The sequence below is a fragment of the Triturus cristatus genome, chromosome 3_1, assembly GCF_964204655.1.
Source record: "Triturus cristatus chromosome 3_1, aTriCri1.1, whole genome shotgun sequence".
In the NCBI taxonomy this organism is placed as follows: domain Eukaryota; kingdom Metazoa; phylum Chordata; class Amphibia; order Caudata; family Salamandridae; genus Triturus; species Triturus cristatus.
In genome coordinates, this window is record NC_140583.1 from 19,776,367 (window position 1) to 19,800,505 (window position 24,139).

Sequence of the window (24,139 nt, forward strand, 5' to 3'; positions counted from 1 at the left end):
GAAAATGATGAACCACGAACGGTTTCATTTATTGCCTGGCTATTTCAATATTTTACCACATTGATGCAAAAGAGACTGCGGATCTTGAATTACGCATAGGTTTCTCACAAAACGATACAAGCATGTGAATGCCAATGTTTTAACAGTGCTCTTTGTGACTCCCACATTATGAGAAGATTCTGTATCTCGTATAAATCAGCGCACTCAGCAGATAAAAGCCTCCGTGTGCACTGTGCACCCTTTGAAATAAAAGACGCGCCTCATTCGCGCGGCGCTTCTCGACCTGAAACCCCGGAGCACCTCTTCCTGCCGAGAAAGAGCTCCGCGGAACGGTGGGGCGCCGCCGGATTATTTAACATGGCGCGTTCCTGTTTGGAAAAGACCAGAGCCTGAATAAAGGGAGACGTGTGTGGGATGTTGTGGGGAAATAAATAAATAACTGTGGTGTAAACCTGTGAATAGTGAAAATAGCATGGTTATGGTAAAGTGAGCAAAGTTGCTAAACTCTGCCATAATACGGATAGTAAATTATGTGGCAACTTCACATTTACACGAAAAACACAGCAGCCGTTGAATGAAACCCGTTTCAAAGCCAGATAAGGTTTGCTTATCAGATTTCTCTTGCAAGCTTCGGCCGGACACCTTCCCTCCCCCACCCACCGTTCCCTTACTACACAACATAAAATGCTTCTAAAACGAGCTTGTTTGAGCAGAGCTTAGGGCGGCAAGTGGGCCCCTGGAGTGCTCGGGTGGCCAGCTGGGGCCCCTGAAGGGCGCAGGCAACCAGGGCCTAGCAGGGGCCCTGAAAGACCACAGGCGGTCAGCTCGGCCCCCTGAAGGGCGCAGACAGTCAGGGCATAGCTGGGCCCACTGAAAGGAGGGGCAGGTGGTCAGCTGAGGTCCCCTGTAGGGCCGTGGCCCGGTGCCAGGGCCCTGGATGACGTCACTGTCTAGGACGTGGGAGCGACGCCATGAACGTGTGGGGCAGGATCAGCTCTATAAGGTGAGCTCTGCAGGGGCCACACAGGACAGCCTGTGGGCGGGACCCATAGGATAAATAAACCAGCAGCGTCGATGACCGCCGTGTACCCTCTCACCTGGGGCAAGGGTCCCTCGTGGGTGGTCAGCCCCTCCGGCAGGAACGGAGTGTCAGAAGAGCAGTCCGAGGAGGAAGTACAGTGGGGAGGGGAGGGAGGGGAGGGCAGGGGGAGGGGCATGAGAGAGGGCGGGGGGCACCGGCAAAACGCACAGCTGGGTTTGGGGGTTAATAGAGACTAGGAAGGGGGGGAAAGGGCCTGTGAGGATATATGGATTTTTGCAGTTTATAAAGCGCACACTCGCCCCAAATACTATTAGAGCGCTTTACACGTGCGCACGATTACATACCACAAGGGCAGATTTCTTTTTCACGCACGAGGAGGTTCAGAGATTTGCCCAGAGTCACAAGATGTTGAGCCTACGCCGGGACTCAAACCTAATTATGTCCATGATTAGCCAGGAGAAGGGCGGCTGGCTACAATGAAAGACAGGTGCTTTGGCAGGTGCCTCTAAATTTACATAACCACGCCTCTTCATTAGTATGGGCACTCCCCTTTCCTTCCCGGCGGGCCCTGAAGCGCGAGGAACCCCAACCTGTGAGGACAGAGAAGCAGCCCCCTCGCCCCTGAAAGATCTCCTCCGGGTCAGCTGACACCCAGACACAGGGCAGTACCAAGGGTGAGCTGACACCCAGACACACTCTAGTACCAAGGGTGAGCTGACACCCAGACACAGGGTAGTACCGAGGGTGAGCTGACACCCAGACACAGGGCAGTACCGAGGGTGAGCTGACACCCAGACACAGTGCCGCACCGAGGGTGAGCTGACTCCCAGACACAGGGCCGCACCGAAGGTGGGCAGCCACCCAGACACAGTGCCGCACCGAGGGTGAGCTGACACCCAGACACAGGACAATACCGAGGGTGAGCTGACACCCAGACACAGGGCCGTACCCGAAGGTGAGCAGCCACCCAGACACAGTGCCGCACCGAGGGTGAGCTGACACTCAGACACAGGGCAGTACCGAGGGTGAGCTGACACCCAGACACAGTGCCGCACCGAGGATGAGCTGACACCCAGACACAGGAAAATACCGAGGGTGAGTTGACACCCAGACACAGTGCCGCACCGAGGGTGAGCTGACACCCAGACACAGTGCCGCACCGATGGTGAGCTGATACCCAGACACAGGGCAGTACCGAGGGTGAGCTGACACCTGTTAGAAAAGGTAGACGGACCGGGAGGGTCGGCCGGGGTCAGGAGGAGAGGTCTCCGGGGAGAGCCGTCTCCAGCGATCGTACAGACAAGTAACTTCCCCCCCACAGACAGATATCACACACGGATAAGGTTCAGTGATCTTTATCGACACTTATTTAAGGTACGGTAAAATGGTACAAGGAGGTCTGGACTCAGGGGTCCCCTCGATTAGAGTCTCGTAAGGTAGGGAAGGGGGTAGCGGGACAGTCTATTTACCAATCAGGTAATTCGGATGAGATGGTGATGAGCTCACAATCCTCGAGCTTGGTGGTTAGGTGGTATGGGCCGCGGCAGCGCCAGCAGGTCCCGGTGCGGATGGTCGATACAACGGGCCGCGGCAGCGCCAGCAGGTCCCAGGAAGATGAAGGTTGCAGAGGGCCGCGGCAGCGCCAGCAGGTCCCGGTGAGGATGGTCGGTACAACGGGCCGCGGCAGCGCCAGCAGGTCCCAGGAAGATGAAGGTTGCAGAAGGCCGCGGCAGCGCCAGCAGGCAGGACGATGGTTCGCAAGAGCGGGCTACGGCAGCGCCAGTAGACCGTCAGGGTTGAGTTCACTCGGTGTCTCTCGACTCCAGGATACAACTGCCTTCCTGCTCCGGAGCTGTCTTAGTTATAGGGCTGGTGCCCTTTGATGTCCGGACCCTCGCACTTGGAGGTCGGAGGGTCCGGGATGAAGGTGTCCAGACACCCAGCAGGGGGTGGAGCCAGCGCCTGGGGGCTGCTGGAGGCGATCGGCACCTGGCGGGGGAAGAGCTCTTGACGCTTCGTTCTCCCATTGACCTGCCAAGTGGTCCGCTCACCTCCTGGGTGGATGGTGGTGCCGGGATGTCGGGGCCGGCCAGGCCCGGGGTTAGGGTCGAGGGGAGGCCACGCGGCCGCGTGGTGCAGGGCCCAAGATGGCGGCTTGACCTGGCCGGGGAAGCCGGTGGGGCTGGACCCCGTGATGAGTAGGGGTCCGAGGGCAGAGGGTCCGTCGGGAGACGGAGTACAGGGGCTTGTCACGGGGGTATGCTGGGCGGGCCGGAGCTCGGGCCCTGTCGTGCGGGGGGGGGAGCCAGCCCTCTGTGTGGCCTGTCCAACATGCGTCCCCCCCAGCTGAAGGCGGGGAGAGTCACCCATCTCCTTGGGGACTCTCTTCGTCGAGGCGGAAAAAGCGGGACAGGCCGTCCGCGTTGGCGTGGTCTTGGCCTGGCCGGTGCTCCACAGTGAAGTCCATTCCCTGCAGGGAAATGGACCAGCGCAAGAGTTTTGGGTTCTCCCCCCGCATCTGCATCAGCCATTGCAGGGGTCGATGGTCGGTTTGTACCCGGAAGTGGGTACCGAAGAGATAGGGCCGGAGCTTTTTGAGGGCCCACACTACTGCAAATGCCTCCCTCTCGATTGTGCTCCAACGCTGTTCTCGGGCCAGGAGACGTCGACTGATGAAGGCCACCGGCTGGTCATGACCTTCGGGGTTCAGCTGAGAGAGGACGGCCCCGATGCCGTGGTCGGAGGCGTCGGTCTGTACTACAAATTCCCGACTGTAATCGGGGGCCTGGAGCACCGGGGCGGTGCACAGGGCGGCCTTCAGCTCTTCGAAGGCCGCTTGACAATCAGGAGTCCAGTGGACCCGCTTCGGTTGATTCTTGGATGTGAGTCCCGTGAGGGGCCCCACGATGCTGCCGTAGTCCTTCACGAACCGCCGGTAGTAGCCGGTGAGCCCTAAGAAGGCTCGGACCTCGGTCTGGGTGACGGGGGGCTGCCAGGACTGGATGGCAGCAATCTTAAGTTGTAGTGGGGCCACCAGCCCGCTTCCCACTTGGTGCCCCAGGTAGGTCACAGACCCTTGGCCAATTTGGCACTTGCCGGCTTTAATGGTGAGGCCGGCCCGCTGGAGGGCTTGGAGGACCTCTTGGAGGTGACGGAGGTGGTCGGACCAGTGGCGGCTGTATACAGCGATATCGTCCAGGTAGGCAGCGCTGAATTCTTCGAGCCCTGCCAAGACCTGGTTCACAAGACGTTGGAATGTGGCGGGGGCATTCTTCATGCCAAAGGGCATGACCTTAAATTGATAGTGGCCATCGGGGGTGGAGAAGGCTGACCGTTCCTGAGCCCTGGGTGTGAGGCCGATCTGCCAGTAGCCCGCCGTCAGGTCGAAGATACTAAGGTAGCGGGCGGCCCCCAGCCGGTCGATCAGCTCGTCTGCTCGGGGGATGGGATGAGCGTCGGTCCGGGTGACAGCGTTCAAGCCCCGGTAGTCGACGCAGAATCTCAGTTCAGGGGCGGTGCCGGGGGCAGCGGCCTTGGGAACTAATACAACTGGACTGGCCCAGGGACTGTCCGAGGGCTCGATGACCCCGATCGTGAGCATCTTGGCCACTTCCTCCTGTATGCAGGTCCGTACCCGATCTGGTACGCGGTAGGCCCGGTGCCGGACAGGGGGACTGTCCCCGGTGTCTACGTCGTGCAAACACCAAGGGGTGACCCCGGGGGTGAGTGAGAACAGGGCAGCGAACTGCAGCAGGAGGTCCCGGCAGTCCTGGCGTTGCTCCGAAGTGAGGGCGTCGGAGAGCCGGACCCCATCCACGGAGCCGTCCTTCTCCTGAGTCTTTAAGAGATCCGGGAGGGGCTCGGAGTCTTCTTCTGTACCACTGTCGGTCGCCATCAGGAGGCTTAGTTCGGAGCGCACAAAGTGTGGTTTGAGCCGGTTGGTGTGGAGGACCCGCAGGGGGTTCCGGGTGGACCCCATGTCGACGAGGTAAGTGACGGGGCTTTTACGCTCGACCACTTTGAAGGGCCCCGTCCACTTGTCTTGCAGGGCACATGGTTCGGTGGGGGACATCACCCATACTTGCTGCCCAGGCTCGAACTCAACGGAGGAGGCATTGTGATCATACCACCTTTTCATGTCCTCCTGACTGGCCTCGAGGTTCGCCTTGGCCATCTCCCTGAAGCGCCGGGTCTGGTTTCGTAGGGCCAGGAGGTATTTGAAGACGTCTGGAGGGGTCGTTAGGGGGGCCAACTCCCAGCCCTCCTTCACGAGGCTGAGGGGCCCTCGCACAGGGTGTCCGTATAGGAGTTCAAAGGGGCTAAAGCCGAGGGACTTCTGGGGTACTTCTCGGTAGGCGAAGAGGAGGCACGGGAGTAGTACATCCCACTGGCGACGGAGAGGCTCTTCCAATCCCCCAATCATCCCTTTGAGAGTGCGGTTGAACCGCTCCACTAGTCCGTTTCCTTGGGGGTGATAGGGGGTCGTGAATCTGTATGTGACCCCGCATTGTTGCCAGAGGGACTTCATGTACTTCGATATGAAGTTCGTACCTCGGTCGCTGACGACTTCTCGGGGGAAGCCTACCCGGGAGAAGATCCCCATCAGGGCCCGGCCAACCACTGGAGCGGTCACGGTCCGTAGGGGCACCGCCTCGGGATAGCGGGTGGCATGGTCCACTAGTACCAAGATGAACCTGTGTCCTTGTGCCGTGCGAGGGTCCAGCGGCCCCACAATGTCTATCCCCACCCTCTCGAACGGGGTGGTGACCACCGGGAAGGGTTGTAGAGGAGCCTTAAGCTTCCGGCCACTCTTCCCGCTTGCTTGGCATGTGGGGCACGATCGGCAGTGGTTCAGGACGTCATTCCTCATTTTTGGCCAGAAAAAGTGGGTCACCAGTCGACTGTACGTTTTATCTTGGCCCAGGTGCCCAGCCAGGGGGACATCGTGGGCTAGGTTGAGTAGAAAGTCTCGGAAGCGGAGCGGTACCACCAGAACTCGACTGGCCCCCAGCTCGGCGATTCTTTGCTCGCTGTAGAGCAGGTCGTTATCCCAGTAGACCCAGTGGGTTCCGGTGGTGTCCCCGGCGGCTTGGGTGCTGGCTTGTTGGCGAAGCCCCTCGAGGGAGGGACAGGTCTTTTGCTCCTGGCGGAACTGTTCTTGGGTGGGCCCCCCTTCTTGCCGCCACTGAGCCAGATCCGGAAGGTCCTGGGGTTGCGCGTTTTCTTCGGGGGCCGGGTCTGGGAGGTCGGCCTCGCCGTTGTCCTCTACGGGGGCAACCGGGGGCGGAGGTGCCGGCCATTCGGTTTCTTCTGATCGGGGGGCGGCCCGGCCGGCCATGGATCGGGTGGTTATGCAGGCCCAGTCCGGGAGGCCCAGCATCCCCAAGTGCTCTCTTCTCTCGACGGTGGCCCACGGGGAACTCTCGAGGTCATTCCCCAGGAGGCAGTCCACGGGGGCATCGTCCCGGACCGTCACTTTCAGTAGGCCGGAGACCCCTCCCCATTCAAACGGGACGCAGGCCATCTTGCACATGCTTTCAGAGTTATCTGCCGAGCGGACGGGGCAGAGAATGTTCGGCAAGATCTGCTCGGGCTTCACCAGGTGACAGCGGACGGCCGTCACGCTGGCGCCGGTGTCGCGCAAGGCCTCAGCTCTCTGTCCATTAATGGTCACCCACTGACCGTATTTCCTGGTGTTGGCGGGTAGGGGAGCCCGCGGAACCATGTCTCTTCCCCCTAAGCATGCCAGGACCATGGCGGCCGGTTCCCACCCTTGCTGGTCCGGCTCACACTCCTCGGGACCCTCCAACGACTGCTCCTCCCCCAGGGCAGCGGCAGCTACCTGGCGGGGTTTGGGCGTTTGGTTCAGCGGGCAGTTCGGATCGTTGGCGTAGTGGCCTAGTCGCTGGCATCTGTGGCACGTGACGTTGGCTCGGTACCCAGGCCGCAATGGGGGGTTGCCCCGGCCGGTCGGCGGCGGGGTGCTGGCCACGGTTGTTGCTGGCAAGGCGTCTCTCCCCCGCCCCTGGCCTCCTCCTCCTCCCCGAGGACGGTGCTGGCCTTGGTTGCTTCTGTTCTGGTCGTGTGGCCCTTTCCGGCCCACTCGGGTGCTCTCCCACCGGTCAGCTTCGGCGGCGAGCTGCCGGGGGTCAGTCAGCTTACTGTCGAGTAGATGCTGCCGGAGCTCGACGAAGCAGTTGTTTGACAGGTGTTCCCATACCATGAGGTTGAAGAGCTGTTCGTAGGTGGTGACCTGACTTCCCTTGATCCAACCCTCGAAGGCCCGGCTGAAATAGTTCACGTATTCCACCCAAGTGGTACCTGGGATCCGGGTGCAATCCCTGAACCTCTGGCGGTACATCTCGGGCGTGAGGCCGTAGCGGGTGAGGAGGGCAGCCTTCATGTGGTCGTAGGACGACATTTGGTGATCGGGGAGCTGCAGCAGGGCATCGCGACCCTCGTTGATAAATCTCCCCCAAAGTCCGGCTCCCCAATCACTCCGGTCGATCCGGTGGGAGGTCATTGCGAACTCATAGGCCTTAAACCATTGTTGTATGTCGTCTTCTCGGACATACTCGCGGACCACATCCTTGGGGATGTGAACTTTTTTCTCCGTTGGTCCCGGGGTGTGGGGTCTTTCAGGCACCCCCAAGTCCTTATGTTGTTTGCGCAGTTCTATCTCTGCCAATTGGCGCTCGTGCTCGAGCGTTATCTTTTTCTCTTCCAGCTCTCTCTGTCTCTGTTTTTCTTCTCGCTCCTCTCGAATCCGCATCTGCTCGAGGTTGAGTTTCTGTTCAGCTAACTTGAGCTCCCCATCCATCTTGAGTCGTGCCATCTCTAATTCGTGCAGTCTGACTCTGTCTCTTTCTCGTATCTCCTCCGGTGATAGGCCCGTTCCCCGTTCCTCGGGAGTCGTGGCGTTCCCCTCTGGTGTGACGCTGTTTTGGTCGGAGGGTCTTGCGACCCCCGTTTCTGTCCACGACTCAAGGGCGTGCTTTAGGTCATCCTTGGTACTCAGGCCAGTGGTAGCAATGCCAAGTTCTATGCAAAATTGTCTCAGTTCGCGGTGGTTGTACTCCTCTAGTTTCTCCATTTGGAACTTCTCGGTGGAGCTGCTATCTTTGGTCGACATCGTGCTTTGTCGTGGGGTGAGCTACTCTCTGTACGATTACGCGTTGATTCGGATCCCATCGCTGCCACCAATGTTAGAAAAGGTAGACGGACCGGGAGGGTCGGCCGGGGTCAGGAGGAGAGGTCTCCGGGGAGAGCCGTCTCCAGCGATCGTACAGACAAGTAACTTCCCCCCCACAGACAGATATCACACACGGATAAGGTTCAGTGATCTTTATCGACACTTATTTAAGGTACGGTAAAATGGTACAAGGAGGTCTGGACTCAGGGGTCCCCTCGATTAGAGTCTCGTAAGGTAGGGAAGGGGGTAGCGGGACAGTCTATTTACCAATCAGGTAATTCGGATGAGATGGTGATGAGCTCACAATCCTCGAGCTTGGTGGTTAGGTGGTATGGGCCGCGGCAGCGCCAGCAGGTCCCGGTGCGGATGGTCGATACAACGGGCCGCGGCAGCGCCAGCAGGTCCCAGGAAGATGAAGGTTGCAGAGGGCCGCGGCAGCCCCAGCAGGTCCCGGTGAGGATGGTCGGTACAACGGGCCGCGGCAGCGCCAGCAGGTCCCAGGAAGATGAAGGTTGCAGAAGGCCGCGGCAGCGCCAGCAGGCAGGACGATGGTTCGCAAGAGCGGGCTACGGCAGCGCCAGTAGACCGTCAGGGTTGAGTTCACTCGGTGTCTCTCGACTCCAGGATACAACTGCCTTCCTGCTCCGGAGCTGTCTTAGTTATAGGGCTGATGCCCTTTGATGTCCGGACCCTCGCACTTGGAGGTCGGAGGGTCCGGGATGAAGGTGTCCAGACACCCAGCAGGGGGTGGAGCCAGCGCCTGGGGGCTGCTGGAGGCGATCGGCACCTGGCGGGGGAAGAGCTCTTGACGCTTCGTTCTCCCATTGACCTGCCAAGTGGTCCGCTCACCTCCTGGGTGGATGGTGGTGCCGGGATGTCGGGGCCGGCCAGGCCCGGGGTTAGGGTCGAGGGGAGGCCACGCGGCCGCGTGGTGCAGGGCCCAAGATGGCGGCTTGACCTGGCCGGGGAAGCCGGTGGGGCTGGACCCCGTGATGAGTAGGGGTCCGAGGGCAGAGGGTCCGTCGGGAGACGGAGTACAGGGGCTTGTCACGGGGGTATGCTGGGCGGGCCGGAGCTCGGGCCCTGTCGTGCGGGGGGGGGAGCCAGCCCTCTGTGTGGCCTGTCCAACAACACCCAGACACAGGGAGGTACCGAGGGTGAGCTGACACCCAGACACAGTGCCGCACCGAGGGTGAGTTGACACCCAGACACAGGGCAGTACAGAGGGTGAGCTGACACCCAGTCACAGTGCCGCACGAGGGTGAACTGACACCCAGAAACAGGGTAGTACCGAGGGTAAGCTGACACCCAGACACAGGGCAGTACCGAGGGTGAGCTGACACCCAGACACAATGCCGCACCGAGGGTAAGCTGACACCCAGACACAGGGCAGTACCCAGGGTGAGCTGACACCAAGACACAGTGCAGTACCGGGGGTGAGCTGACACCCAGACACAGGGCCGCTCCGAGGGTGAGCTGACACCCATACACAGGGCAGTACCGAGGGTCAGCTGACACCCAGACACAGTGCTGCACCGAGGGTGACCTGACACCCGGACACAGGGCAGTACCAAGGGTGATCTAACACCCAGACACAGGGAAGTACAGAGGGTGAGCTGACACCCAGACACAGTGCAGTACGAGAGTGAGCTGACACCCGGACACAGTGCCGTACCGAGGGTGAGCTGACACCCAGACACAGTGCATTACAGAGGGTGAGCTGACACCCAGACACAGGGCCGCACCGACGGTGAGCTGACACCCAGACACAGGGCAGTACCGAGGGTGAGGTGACAACCAGGCACAGTGCTGCACTGAGGGTGAGCTGACACCAAGACACAGGGCAGTACCAAGGGTGAGCTGACACCCAGACACCGGGCCGCACCGAGGATGAGCTGACATGCAGATACAGTGCCGCACCGACGGTGAGCTGACACCCAGACACAGGGTAGTACACAGGGTGAGCTGACACCCAGACACAGGGCAGTACCGAGGGTGAGCTGACACCCAGACACAGGGCCGCACCGAGGGTGAGCTGACACCCAGACACAGTGCCGCACCGACGGTGAGCTGATACCCAGACACAGGGCAGTACCAAGGGTGAGCTGACACCCAGACACAGGGCAGCTGACATCCAGACACAGGGCAGTACCGAGGGTGAGCTGACACCCAGACACAGGGCAGTACCGAGGGTGAGCTGACATCCAGACTCAGGGCAGTACCGAGGGTGATCTGAAACCCAGACACAGTGCAGTACGAGGGAGAGCTGACACTCAGACACAGTGCAGTACCAAGGGTGAGCTGACACCCAGACACAGGGCAGTGCCGAGGGTAAGCTAACACCCAGACACAGGGCAGTGCCGAGGGTGAGCTGACTCCCAGACACAGTGCAGTACGAGGGTGAGCTGACACTCAGACACAGTGCCTTACCGAGGGTGAGCTGACACCCAGACACAGGGCAGTACAGAGGGTGAGCTGACACTCAGACACAGGGCAGTACCGAGGGTGAGCTGACATCCAGACTCAGGGCAGTACCGAGGGTGATCTGACACCCAGACACAGTACCAAGGGTGAGCTGACACCCAGACACAGTGCAGTACGAGGGAGAGCTGACACTCAGACACAGTGCAGTACCAAGGGTGAGCTGACACCCAGACACAGGGCAGTGCAGAGGGTAAGCTAACACCCAGACACAGGGCAGTGCCGAGGGTGAGCTGACTCCCAGACACAGTGCAGTACGAGGGTGAGCTGACACTCAGACACAGGGCAGTACCAAGGGTGAGCTGACACCTAGACACAGTGTAGTACCAAGGGTGAGCTGACACCCAGACACAGGGCAGTGCCGAGGGTAAGCTAACACCCAGACACAGGGCAGTGCAGAGGGTGAGCTGACTCCCAGACACAGTGCAGTACGAGGGCGAGCTGATACCCAGACTCAGAGCAGTGCCGAGGGTGAGCTGACTCCCAGACACAGTGCAGTATGAGGGTGAGCTGACACTCAGACACAGGGCAGTACCGAGGGTGAGCGGACATCCAGACTCAGGGCAGTACCGAGGGTGATCTGACACCCAGACACAGTACCAAGGGTGAGCTGACACCCAGACACAGTGCAGTACGAGGGAGAGCTGACACTCAGACACAGTGCAGTACCAAGGGTGAGCTGACACCCAGACACAGGGCAGTGCCGAGGGTGAGCTGACTCCCAGACACAGTGCAGTACGAGGGTGAGCTGACACTCAGACACAGTGCCTTACCAAGGGTGAGCTGACACCCAGACACAGGGCAGTACCGAGGGTGAGCTGACACTCAGACACAGGGCAGTACCGAGGGTGAGCTGACATCCAGACTCAGGGCAGTACCAAGGTTGATCTGACACCCAGACACAGGGCAGTGCCGAGGGTGTTCTGACACCCAGACACAGTGCCTTACCGAGGGTGAGCTGACACCCAGACACAGGGCAGTGCCGAGGGTGAGCTGACTTCCAGACACAGGGCAATACCGAGGGTGAGCTGACATCCTGATAGTCAATCAATTAATCCGATATTTATAGAGCACTACAAATCACCCGAGCCCTTGGGTCTCCAGGCGCTGGATCTGTTTGCTGATGGGTGGAGGTTGGTCATTCCAACATCCAGGACTTTAGTTTACTTCTGAAGAGCTGGAGGAATGATGTGGTCCTGGGGGACGTTGTTCCAGGCCTTGGCCGCCAGGTGCATGAAAACGCGGATTCGGGCCAGTGTCTGCAGGGGAGAGGGAAGCTGAGCGAAGGTGTCTGGTTGGTGGAAGGTCAGGCATTTGTTGATGTGTTCTGGACCTTCATTGTGCAGGGCCTTGTAAGCGTGGGTTAGCCTCTTGAACTGGCATCTCTTCAGCCAGTGAAGCTTCTTGAGGTGGGGTGTGATGTGGGTCCATCTGGGGAGGTCAAGGACGAGCCTGGCTGCTGAGTTTTGTATTCTCTTAAGTCTCTTCAGGAGCCGTGTAGTGATTCCCATGTACTGTGTGTTTCCGTAGTCCAGTCTGCTGGTGATGAGAGCCTGCGTGACGGTCAGTGTGGTACAGTGGCATAATGAAACTTGAGGGGGACCCCACGCTCCAGACTCAGTCAGGAGCTTTAAGGCCAGGGAGCCTGCTGCATGTGCACAGTGCCATAGGGGGCCCCCTGGAGCTCGGGGCACCCCTGCAACACAGGGTCTGCGGGGTCTATTGTTACACCACTGGTGTGGTGTTTCCCGGGAACCATCTAAAAATCTTGCAGAGCATGCAGCGGGTGTGGAAGCAGGCGGTTGAGACTGCGTTGACTTGTTTCTTCATGGATACCTGGCTGTCCAGGATGATGCCGAGGTTGCGGGCGTGGCCTGTTTGCCGAGCTCTGCAAGCCACCTACTGCCGTTACATGGTGAGGTGTTGTTCCCAAAGATGAGAACTGCCACCGTATCTAAGTTGAGCTCAAAACAGTTGGCCCCCATCCATTCCTCGACGTTCATCATGCATCTGTGAAAGATTACTTTTGTGGCTGAGGGATCTTTGGATAGTGAGAGGATGAACAGTGTGTTGTTGGCGTAGGGGAGGATATTGAGTCTGTGTTATCAGCACCTTCCTGAGGTCGTCACCGATTGTCTTGCTTCCCAGGTTGAAGACGTGGAGGGGGCGTGGGTCCATGGGTGCTCCAGAGAGCATGGACTTCATGATGGTGTATTGCGTGGTGAGGGATGCCAGAGGGTGAGAAGGTGTTCGGGTTTGTGTTTGTAGGTGTGAGCTTGTTGATGCTGTCAGCAGATGAAAGTTGGTGTTCAAAGTTTTCATAAATGTCCGCGATCTTGTAGTGGAAGAAGTCAGTGAGGTTGTTGGACAGTTCTGGGGAGGGCGTGATGTCATTCTCGGTGGTTGTGGGATTGGTGAATTCCTTCACAGTGGTGAAGAGCTCCTTGCTGTGGATTGCCTTGGCTTTGATGCGGTCTGCTAGGGTGTTCTGCTTGGTTTCTTCCAGGAGTCGGTGATACTGGGTGAGAGTGGTCCTGAAGGCGGTGCGGTTTTCGTTTGTGTTTTTTAATGTACCAGTTCCTTTCAAGTTATTACAGATTACAAGTATTCACATGGAACATATTTAAGATACAATTTCAATTTGGCAATAAAATCTTATTCTGTATTGGTTTAGTCAGGAAAAAAAAAGAGATAACAATAGGGCAGGTTCTGCCGTAAGATAATTCAAACAAACAATTGCGTTGAGTAGCCCAATTGCTGTCTTTCATTGAACTCAATTCAGCCGAATTGAGTTATATATTTATTCATTTATTTGATTTATAAAACAGAAAAGAAAAAAGATATATAGCAAAAATATACTTTAACCCTATACGCATGTTTTTTTCGATGCAACTGATTTAGTAATTGGTGAGAGAATACACGAACCTCAAGTAAAGTGACTGTTAGAATCCGGGGTCTCTGGTTGGCGCAGGTATGCACTTGTGACAAGCAGGGACCCTTTCCTCTAAGTCAGGGCGAAGGATTACTCTGCGCAAATAACCCCTGCTCACCCTCTAGGAAACGTGGCACGAGCAGTCAGGCTAGATTCCAGAGGGTATTAGGTTAAGCATTCAAGATGTCCCACACAACAACCACCAACCCACCACACAGAGACACAAGACTGTATTTTTGTAAAAATAAACTCTTTATATAAAAAGGTTTCTTCAAGCAGGCTTTAAAAATACAGTTCTTCACTTTAAATGAGGTTCCAGTTACTTGTACTGACTTTCAGGAGTCCACAGTTCTTAAAATGGCAAGTCTTGGTTCAAAATACACTTATTTGAGGTCTGTGCGCTTCGTAGGGCCGTCGGTACGCTACGTACGAGTGTTTAGACGCGTCGTGCCGTTTCTCACGCTTCTCGCGTGAGCACGCGTACGAGGTCTTGAGCCGTACGGACCGTACCCTCGTAGGTACGCGTCGTACAAGTCCGGTACGCCTCTTGCCAATCCTCACGCTTCCCGCGTGAGCAATGTCTATATATTCTCAACGGTACGGGCCGTACCTTCGCTGGGACGCTCCGTACAAAGGCAAGTACGGTTCGCACGAGGGCGCTTTCAGTGCATAGTATCTGGGATCTTTGTAGGGGGTTCGTGGCGGCCTCAGCAGTCCCGCAAAGGGCGTCCCGCGTCACGATGCAGTCCCGACTCTTCAGTGGACGGCGATGCTTCGGGGGCGCTCCGGGATGATTCTCAGCACACCACGGAGGTCGGAAGCAGGAGGGGCAGCTTGGGGGTGATTCTCAGCGCGTCGCGCTGTTGGCAGACACCGGGATCGGCGAACAGTGCACCTGGGGTCCTTACAGTGGTCTCGGCGGCTCAGGGTCACAGAGGCTCGGCGTTTGGACGCAGGTCGTCTCCCTTCACGTTGCGAGCTACGGCTCGAGGGGGCAGTTGCTTGCTTTGGTCAGACCAGGCGGCCTGGTCGTCGCGGTGCTCACAGCAGCCCGGGCAGCCAGAGGTCGCGGTGCTTAGCGAGATGGGGCACATAGGTTCTCTGGGGTCAGCGTTGCAGGGTCACCCACAGCAGCTTCCTCTGTTTCCAGGGAAAGGTAGCGCCCACTGTTCCTGGGACGCAGTTCAGGGGGCAAGTTCACACGCAAGCCCTTGGAGATTGTTTGTAAAGCACAAGTTGAATAAAAAGTCTTTTCTTCAGTCTTTTCCTCTCCTTCCAGCAGCAAGGCACCCACCACAGGCCAGTCTCTCAGGCTTAGAGACAGTACTCCTCCATGCAGCTTTCCCAGGTCCTTCTCTTCAGGCAGAGTTTCGTCTTGGCGCAAACAGGATCTGATTTCTTAGGAGCAGGGCTCCTTCTTTTATACAGCAATTCTTTTGTTCTTTGTCACCAGGGGGCCTGGGCCTGGCTCAGTCCAGTTTTGGAGCACTTTGTTGTGGTGACTCTGCTCTTTCCTTCCAGCAGCAGGGCAGGGACATCAGCCGGTCCACAGGGGGCGGAGCCGGCATTGTGGTGGCAGAGCACAGGTCTATTCAGAGTCAAGGTGTACTCCTCCCACCCATCCTGGTGTAATCTCTCTACCCACCACCTGGCAGCCAGCCTGTCTCCTGGAATTCCCCAGTGGCAGACCCTACACACATTTTACTAGGCCGCTTCTGTGGGTGGCACAACCAGTGCTGCAAGCCCACCAGCAGCATTTGTATTTACAAGCCGTGGCACTCCTGGTGCACTTTACTAGGGGCTGATAGTAAACCAAATAAGCCAAACATGGACAACAATCAATGTATACATTTTACCATAGGGAGAGCATATGCACCTTAGCACTGATCAGCAGTGGTAAGGTGCCCAGAGTCATAAAACAGCCAACAGGTCAGAGAAAATACAGGAGGAAGGCAAAAAGTTTAGGGATGACCCTGCAAAATGGGCCAAGTCCAACAGTGACCATAACCAGACATATAGAATATATGTGACAATGAAGTGACTTAAAATTGAGAAAGGGTTATTCGTATATACAAGGATGTCTGAGAATGTATTTCTTAATCCACAAAAGATCAGCCCGATTGTTCTCTGGTGCTTTCATTGTTAGACTCTCCTTCGGTGTTGTCGATGACGTTTCAACCATACTTGAAATGTGAGGGTCTCATCAGGACAGAATTAACCTAAGGGACTGTAGATTGAACCGTGTTAGAGATATCTTTAAAGAAGTAATACCGATAGATTGATAGAGTGTGGCTAGGGGGTACTGAGGCTAGATTAATGTGCTTACCTAAGTGTGAGTTGTGCTCCCATTAATGTGCACAGAACTAGTTCTCTTTGTGTCTATAAGGTCCTGGATTGATGACCCACCTTCATACAGGCTTACAAATGCCTGCGGGAAAGGAGGGCACTGTTGTCATATAAACAACTGCTACCTGTGGACTGTTGCAGTATTACTTAGTGGTGAACTCCTTGTTTCAGAAACTCACCATCAAGCAGGTTTCCCCAGAGCGTGATACGTTCCATGTATTTTGTTCACGCGGAATTCGGAATAATCTAGTCAGCCACTCAGAAGAACGGCGATAGTGGTCGTCCTTCTGTGTAAAGAGTCAATGCCGGAAAATAGCAAAAAAAGGGTCTTCTGGCAGCACTGAGGTGTTTCATACAGTGCCGTGAGGGTCCTCGGACACTGCACAGTCTTCTCCCATGCCACTGAGGGTCACCTGGTGCGAGGTTGAGGTTCCTCTTGACGCTGTCCTGAGGGTCCTCGGACACTGCACAGTCTTCTCCCATGCCACTGAGGGTCACCTGGTGCGTGGTTGAAGTTCCTCTACTTGCACTGAGGTTCCTCTTGACGCTGTCCTGAGGGTCCTCGGACACTGCAAAGTCTTCTCCCATCCCACTGAGGGTCCCCGGACACTGCACAGTCTTCTCCCATCCCACTGAGGGTCACCTGGTGGGCGGTTGAGGTTCCTCTTGCACTGAGGTTCCTCTTGACGCTGTCCTGAGAGTCCTCAGACACTGCACAGTCTTCCCCCATGCCACTGAGGGTCACCTAGTGCGCAGCTGAGGTTCCTCTTGACGCTGTCCTGAGGGTCCTCGGACACTGCACAGTCTTCTCCCATGCCACTGAGGGTCACCTGGTACGCTGTTGAGGTTCCTCTTTCACTGAGGTTCCTCTTGATGCTGTCCTGAGGGTCCTCGGACACTGCACAGTCTTCTCCCATCCTACTGAGGGTCACCTGGTGCACAGTTGAGGTTCCTCTTGACGCTGTCCTGAGGGTCCTCGGACACTGCACAGTCTTCTCCCATGCAACTGAGGGTCACCTGGTACGCTGTTGAGGTTCCTCGTGCACTGAGGTTCCTCTTGACGCTGTCCTGAGGGTCCTCGGACACTGCACAGCCTTCTCCCATGCCACTGAGGGTCACCTGGTGCACGGTTGAGGTTCCTCTTGACGCTGTCCTGAGGGTCCTCGGACACTGCACAGTCTTCTCCCATGCCACTGAGGGTCACCTGGTGGGCGGTTGAGGTTCCTCTTGCACTGAGGTTCCTCTTGATGCTGTCCTGAGGGTCCTCGGACACTGCACAGTCTTCTCCCGTGCCACTGAGGGTCACCTGGTGCACGGTTGAAGTTCCTCTTGCACTGAGGTTCCTCTTGATGCTGTCCTGATGGTCCTTGGACACTGCACAGTCTCCTCCCATCCCACTGAGTGTCACCTAATGGGCGGTTGAGGTTCCTCTTGCACTGAGGTTCCTCTTGACGCTGTCCTGAGAGTCCTCAGACACTGCACAGTCTTCTCCCATGCCACTGAGGGTCACCTAGTGCGTGGTTGAGGTTCCTCTTGACGCTGTCCTGAGGGTCCTCGGACACTGCACAGTCTTCTCCCATGCCACTGAGGGTCACCTGGTACGCTGTTGAGGTTCCTCTTTCACTGAGGTTCCTCTTGACGCTGTCCTGAGGGTCCTCGGACACTGCACAGTCTTCTCCCATCCCACTGAGGGTCACCTGGTGCACAGTTGAGGTTCCTCTTGACGCTGTCCTGAGGGTCCTCGGACACTGCACAGTCTTCTCCCATGCCACTGAGGGTCACCTGGTACACTGTTGAGGTTCCTTGTGCTCTGAGGTTCCTCTTGACACTGTCCTGAGGGTCCTCGGACACTGCACAGTCTTCTCCCATGCCACTGAGGGTCACCTGGTGCGAGGTTGAGGTTCCTATTGAAGCTGTCCTGAGGGTCCTCGGACACAGCAAAGTCTTCTCCCATGCCACTGAGGGTCACCTGTTGCGTGGTTGAAGTTCCTCTACTTGCACTGAGGTTCCTCTTGACGCTGTCCTGAGGGTCCTCGGACACTGCACAGTCTTCTCCCATCCCACTGAGGGTCCCCGGACACTGCACAGTCTTCTCCCATGCCACTGAAGGTCACCTGGTGCACCGTTGAGGTTCCTCTTGCACTGAGGTTCCTCTTGACGCTGTCCTGAGGGTCCCCGGACACTGCACAGTCTTCTCCCATCCCACTGAGGATCACCTGGTGGGCGGTTGAGGTTCCTCTTGCACTGAGGTTCCTCTTGACGCTGTCCTGAGAGTCCTCAGACACTGCACAGTCTTCTCCCATGCCACTGAGGGTCACCTAGTGCGCGGTTGAGGTTCCTCTTGACGCTGTCCTGAGGGTCCTCGGACACTGCACAGTCTTCTCCCATGCCACTGAGGGTCACCTGGTACGCTGTTGAGGTTCCTCTTTCACTGAGGTTCCTCATGACGCTGTCCTGAGGGTCCTCGGACACTGCACAGTCTTCTCCCATGCCACTGAGGGTCACCTGGTGCGTGGTTGAGGTTCCTCTACTTGCACTGAGGTTCCTCTTGACGCTGTCCTGAGGGTCCTCGGACACTGCACAGTCTTCTCCCATCCCACTTAGGGTCCCCGGACACTGCACAGTCTTCTCCCATGCCACTGAAGGCCACCTGGTGCACCGTTGACGTTCCTCTTGCACTGAGGTTCCTCTTGACGCTGTCCTGAGTGTCCCCGGACACTGCACAGTCTTCTCCCATGCCACTGAGGGTCACCTGGTGGGCGGTTGAGGTTCCTCTTGCACTGAGGTTCCTCTTGACGCTGTCCTGAGAGTCCTCAGACACTGCACAGTCTTCTCCCATGCCACTGAGGGTCACCTAGTGCGCGGTTGAGGTTCCTCTTGACGCTGTCCTGAGGGTCCTCGGACACTGCACAGTCTTCTCCCATGCCACTGAGGGTCACCTGGTGCGAGGTTGAGGTTCCTCTTTCACTGAGGTTCCTCTTGACACTATCCTGAGGGTCCTCGGACACTGCACAGTCTTCTCCCATGCCACTGAGGGTCACCTGGTGCGCGGTTGAGGTTCCTCTTGACGCTGTCCTGAGGGTCCTCTGACACTGCACAGTCTTCTCCCATGCCACTGAGGGTCACCTGGTGCGTGGTTGAGGTTCCTCTACTTGCACTGAGGTTCCTCTTGACGCTGTCCTGAGGGTCCTCGGACACTGCACAGTCTTCTCCCATCCCACTGAGGGTCCCCGGACACTGCACAGTCTTCTCCCATGCCACTGAAGGTCACCTGGTGCACCGTTGAGGTTCCTCTTGCACTGAGGTTCCTCTTGATGCTGTCCTGAGGGTCCCCGGACACTGCACAGTCTTCTCCCATCCCACTGAGGGTCACCTGGTGGGCGGTTGAGGTTCCTCTTGCACTGAGGTTCCTCTTGACGCTGTCCTGTGGGTCCCTGGACACTGCACAGTCTTCTCCCATCCCACTGAGGGTCACCTGGTGCGTGGGTGAGGTTCCTCTTGCACTGAGGTTCCTCTTGACGCTGTCCTGTGGGTCCCTGGACACTGCACAGTCTTCTCCCATCTCACTGAGGGGTCACCTGGTGCGCTGTTGAGGTTCCTCCTTGTGAGAAGTTGGCCTGGCAAATGCTGGTCACTAGTTATAGTGGCCACCTTGCACCAGTCTAATTCGACTCTTATGGTAGATAGGTTTAAGACAACCTTTTAAAGAAAGCTATCCTAGTGGTAGCTGCGGAGAGCAGCCTTCAGGCTAAGTCTCTGAGGAATGTAAAGCAGCTTGTTTTACCTGATAATCTCTTGAATTACCAAATGAAAAGGACACCCCACAGGTATATATATCAAATATATATGTATTTATTTCTAGATACACTCTACTAATCTCTTTATGAGATTAGAACCCAGATACACATTCAAATGTCAACACTTCTCAATAAATTAAGCACAAATATGGCTGTAGCCCTAGGGGCGTACCAGACCACATAGTAAGAAAATGGTTTAACAAACTCGACTTGCAAAATTAAAAGGCCTAGGGCCTTGGGAATCGCTGGGGCTTCACTTCTGCAGTGTTAGCAGGTAAGTAATCAGCCCACGGGAGACTCGTGCAGTGTCTAAACAAAGCTGCGGGTTTCCTATTGGTTTCAATGGGGCAAGTCGCGGTTTGTATTTGAAAGTCTTAGGGCACTTCGGAGAAGTCAACAAGCAAGCCACTTACAGGGTAAGTATCTCGAGGGCCAACACACACTTGGGCACCGGAGTGCACAAGTTACCTCACCCAGGAAAGCCGGGTGCATAGGTGTATTTTGGTGTCGGGTCGAGATGCTGTTTTCAATGGAGATCACTGAAGACTTGCTGCTTGTGATGACTGGAGACGCACCCGCTGGAATCCGAAGGTGGATTGAAGTTGAAGAAGACCTGAAAATTGAGGGGACAGTGTTCAACGTCACTTGCCAGTGACCAGTGGCCAGCAAGATGGATGACCACCGATTTCGCGTCGATTCAGGCTGTTGATGGTGTTTTGTCTCTTCGCTCACGAGGTCCAGGAGTGATCGACAATGACCAGCAGCTGGATTTGGAGGTTCTCATAACGTCTGCAGCTGATGGAGGTGTCGGCAACCGGATTGGCACCAACAAGCCTTGGCAAATGCAAGTCTCGTGTAGACTAAAGATTGACAATGATGCAGACCAGCAAGGTCTGATGGACTTACCCAGCAAGGGTAAGTGAGGGCAGACCCGGAGCAACCAGAAGAGCCCTTGAAGTTGATGAGAAAGTCTTCGGGTGAGTCCCTAGCCAATGGGCAAGTAACCGCAAAGACGCCTTTGCAGGAAAAGTTCCACAGGAGCCCACGGTCACTCGGGATGGGGTAGGCCACTGATGTTTGGTACCAGACCTGCTAGGGACTTGGACTACAGATGGTCCAAAGCACAAGTTTGTAGAACGTTGTTTAGGGTTTGCACTCGAAATCAGTGCACGGTTCCCTGGTATTGCTGTTCCTCGTCACTCGTGGGGTCCAGGTGCCACAGCTTCGCTGGGGACTCAAAATGGCCGTCGAGAGGTCAGGAAATCCGCTTCAGGGGACGCAGGGACTTCGGACTCCGACGGGAGCGGTAAAGTTTGCAACCGTCGATTAAAGTTACTGGTGCCTGCCAAGCAGGGGAGTCACTCCTTGACTCCAAGGGAGATTCTTCTGTCTTCCAGAGATGGTGGAACGTCGAAGGGCCAGGATTCTTCTTTGTAGAGCGTCGTCCAGGGTAATCCTAATTGCATTGGCAATGCTTGGTATCTTATAGTGAAGATAGTGGAGGGACTAGCTCTATGACCACTCCTCTAGGAGGGTCAGGATAGTGGGTGGCTACACCCACTTCCCTTTGTCCAGTTTCACGCCAGAGCAGGGGCAGGTAGCCCCTGAACCGGTTTGAGCTGGCATATGCACAGAGGAGCCTACTGCTCCCCCAGTGCAGGATTTCAAAGCACTCTAGGAGTGCACCCACCCAGCTCCAATACACTAAATCCTGTCTGGGAGGTGGTGACACCTCCCTGTGACAGGATACCTTTTGTTGGGCTTCCTCCACTGCGAGTTTCGGTCAGCAGCAGGAGGGCAGGCCAGTGTCTGTGCTGGTGGCATCCATTTTGTGATGCCAGGGCTCTAGAAGATTTCTACCGTTTAGTACAGTGGGTACATGTCATCCCCTCTAGAAGGGTGGGATCCTACTCCCACACCAGTTACTGGTGAGGGTGTATGATTCCAAGTTGTTTGACACCAAATACGACATGTTTTGATGCAGTCATTCCAAAGCTAGCATTTACCGAGAGGTTATAATGCACTTAAAAGTATATGGTTTAACCGCATCCACAAACAGCAGCAGAGGATAGACTCTGCCAGCTGCAGAGGGGTCCTGCTCATGCAGAAGCACCCCCTCACATAGTAAACCAAGCACCCGGCCCTCAGGATTGTTAGGGGATGCAAGAGGGGTGACTGATAGGTTTATATGTGTGTGTATGGTGAGATATAATAACCTAAACCTCAGTGAGGAGTGCTAACACTACCTCACACAGGCTGCAGTAGCAGGCCTGTGGCGTCATATTGTGAATGCTTCCCAGGGGTGGCATAATACATGCTGCAGTCCTGTGGAGAACCAATGCCCTAGGTACCTAAGGTACCATATACTAGGGCTCATAAGGTACCACAGTATCCAATCACTAGTGCATCTAATATGCACACCAAGTTGTTTTAGAGAGATCAGTGAGACTGGGGCCCTGATTAGCAGGGACCCAGCCAGACTATAGCCAGAAACCAGTGTATACATCAGAAAAAAGTGGGGGCAACATAAGTGCAGATCCTACTCTCCTACACAACCCCCCCCCCCCCCCCCCCCAAATGCAGGGACATTAAACTAACCTTGACCAGTTGAGTCTTCATGTTCTAAGTGGAAATACCTTGAGAGTCCATCTGCATTGGCATGTTGGGTCCCAGGTCTATGTTCCACTGTATAGTCCATCCCCTGTAGGGAAATGGACCTCCTGAGCAGTTTAGGATTTTCACCTTTCATCTGTTTGAGCCATAGGAGGGGCTTATGGTCAGTCTGTACTATGAAGTGAGTGCCAAACAAGTATGGCCTCAGCTTCTTCAGGGCCCACACCACAGCAAAGGCCTCCCTCTCAATAGCTGACCAACGTTTCTCTCTAGGGGTCAGCCTTCTGCTTATGAAAGCTACTGGCTGGTCTTGACCTTCATCATTAAGTTGAGACAGTACAGCTCCCACACCCAGCTCTGAAGCATCTGTTTGGACAATGAACTTCTTTTTGTAATCTGGACTCTGTAAGATGGGGGCAGTGCACATTGCCTGCTTGAGGTCATCAAATGCCTTTTGACAGCTAGCTGTCCACTGAACCTTTTTTGGCATTTTCTTGGAGGTCAGATCATTTAAGGGGGTCACTATAGATCCATATCCCTTAACAAACCTCCTGTAATACCCAGTCAGGCCCAAGAAGGCTCTTACCTGTGTCTGGGTGGTTGGAGCTACCCATTCCATTATGGTCTGGATCTTGCTCTGCAATGGTTGAACCTGGCCTCCACCCACAAGGTGGCCCAGGTACACAACCTGACTCTGCCCTATCTGGCACTTAGTGGCCTTGATAGTGAGGCCTGCTTTCTTCAGGGCCTCCAGTACATTCCTGAGGTGGACCAGGTGATCCTGCCAGGTGGAACTAAAGACAGCAATATCATCAAGATAAGCTGAGCAATAGGTTTCCATACCAGTCAGAACTTTATTCACCAACCTCTGAAATGTGGCAGGTGCATTCTTCAAACCAAAGGGCATTACCACAAAGTGATAGTGCCCACCAGGTATCGAAAATGCTGTTTTAGCTTTGGCATCATCAGCTAACTTGATTTGCCAATAGCCTGCAGTAAGGTCAAATGTACTGAGATACTTGGCTGATGCCAAAGTGTCTATTAGTTCATCTGCCCTTGGTATTGGGTAGGCATCAGTCCTGGTGACTGCATTGAGGCCCCTGTAGTCAACACAAAACCTCATCTCTTTCTTACCACCCTGGGTGTGAGGTTTTGGGACAAGGACTACTGGGCTAGCCCAAGGGCTATCTGAGGGCTCAATAACACCTAGCTCCAACATTTTCTGGACTTCAGTACTGATACAATCCCTGACATGGTCAGGTTGCCTGTAAATTTTACTCTTTACAGGCAGACTGTCTCCAGTGTCCACCTCATGGGTGCACCAGGAAGTCTGACTTGGGGTCAGGCTAAACATATGTCCAAACTGATGTAACACTTGTCTACATTCAGTTTGTCGATGTTCAGTGAGGCTGCTTGCCAAAGCAACACCATCAACTGACCCATCATCGGGGTTCTGTGAGAGCAGGTCAGGGAGAGGGTCACTCTCCTCCTCCTGGTCCTCATCAGTTGCCATGAGCAAGCTCATGTCAGCCCCGTCCACATATGCCTCAAGTCTGTTGACATGGAGCACCCTAAAGGGGCTCATGGGAGTGCCAAGATCTACCAAGTAGGTGACCGCTCCCTTTTTCTCAACAATTGTATGGGGGCCACTCCATTTGTCCTGGAGAGCTGCTGGGGCCACAGGCTCCAACACCCACACTTTCTGGCCTGGCTGGTAAACAGTCAGGACAGCCTTT

At 55.9% G+C, this 24,139-nt stretch overlaps 1 protein-coding gene across 3 annotated transcripts in view; it reads right to left on the bottom strand.

Annotated features, from left to right (window-relative positions):
* Positions 1–24,139, bottom strand: part of LOC146859616 (uncharacterized) — a 398,593-nt gene that overhangs the window by 349,732 nt on the left and 24,722 nt on the right. The window contains exon 1 of one of the 3 annotated variants that reach the window (XM_085646634.1): positions 1,098–1,168. The exons of 1 other annotated variant lie outside the window; for it this stretch is intronic. The gene's annotated coding sequence lies outside the window, so the exon portion shown is untranslated. Of the gene's footprint in view, positions 1–1,097; positions 1,169–24,139 lie in introns of those variants that run through there. One more of the 3 variants, XM_085646632.1, reaches the window with a different exon arrangement.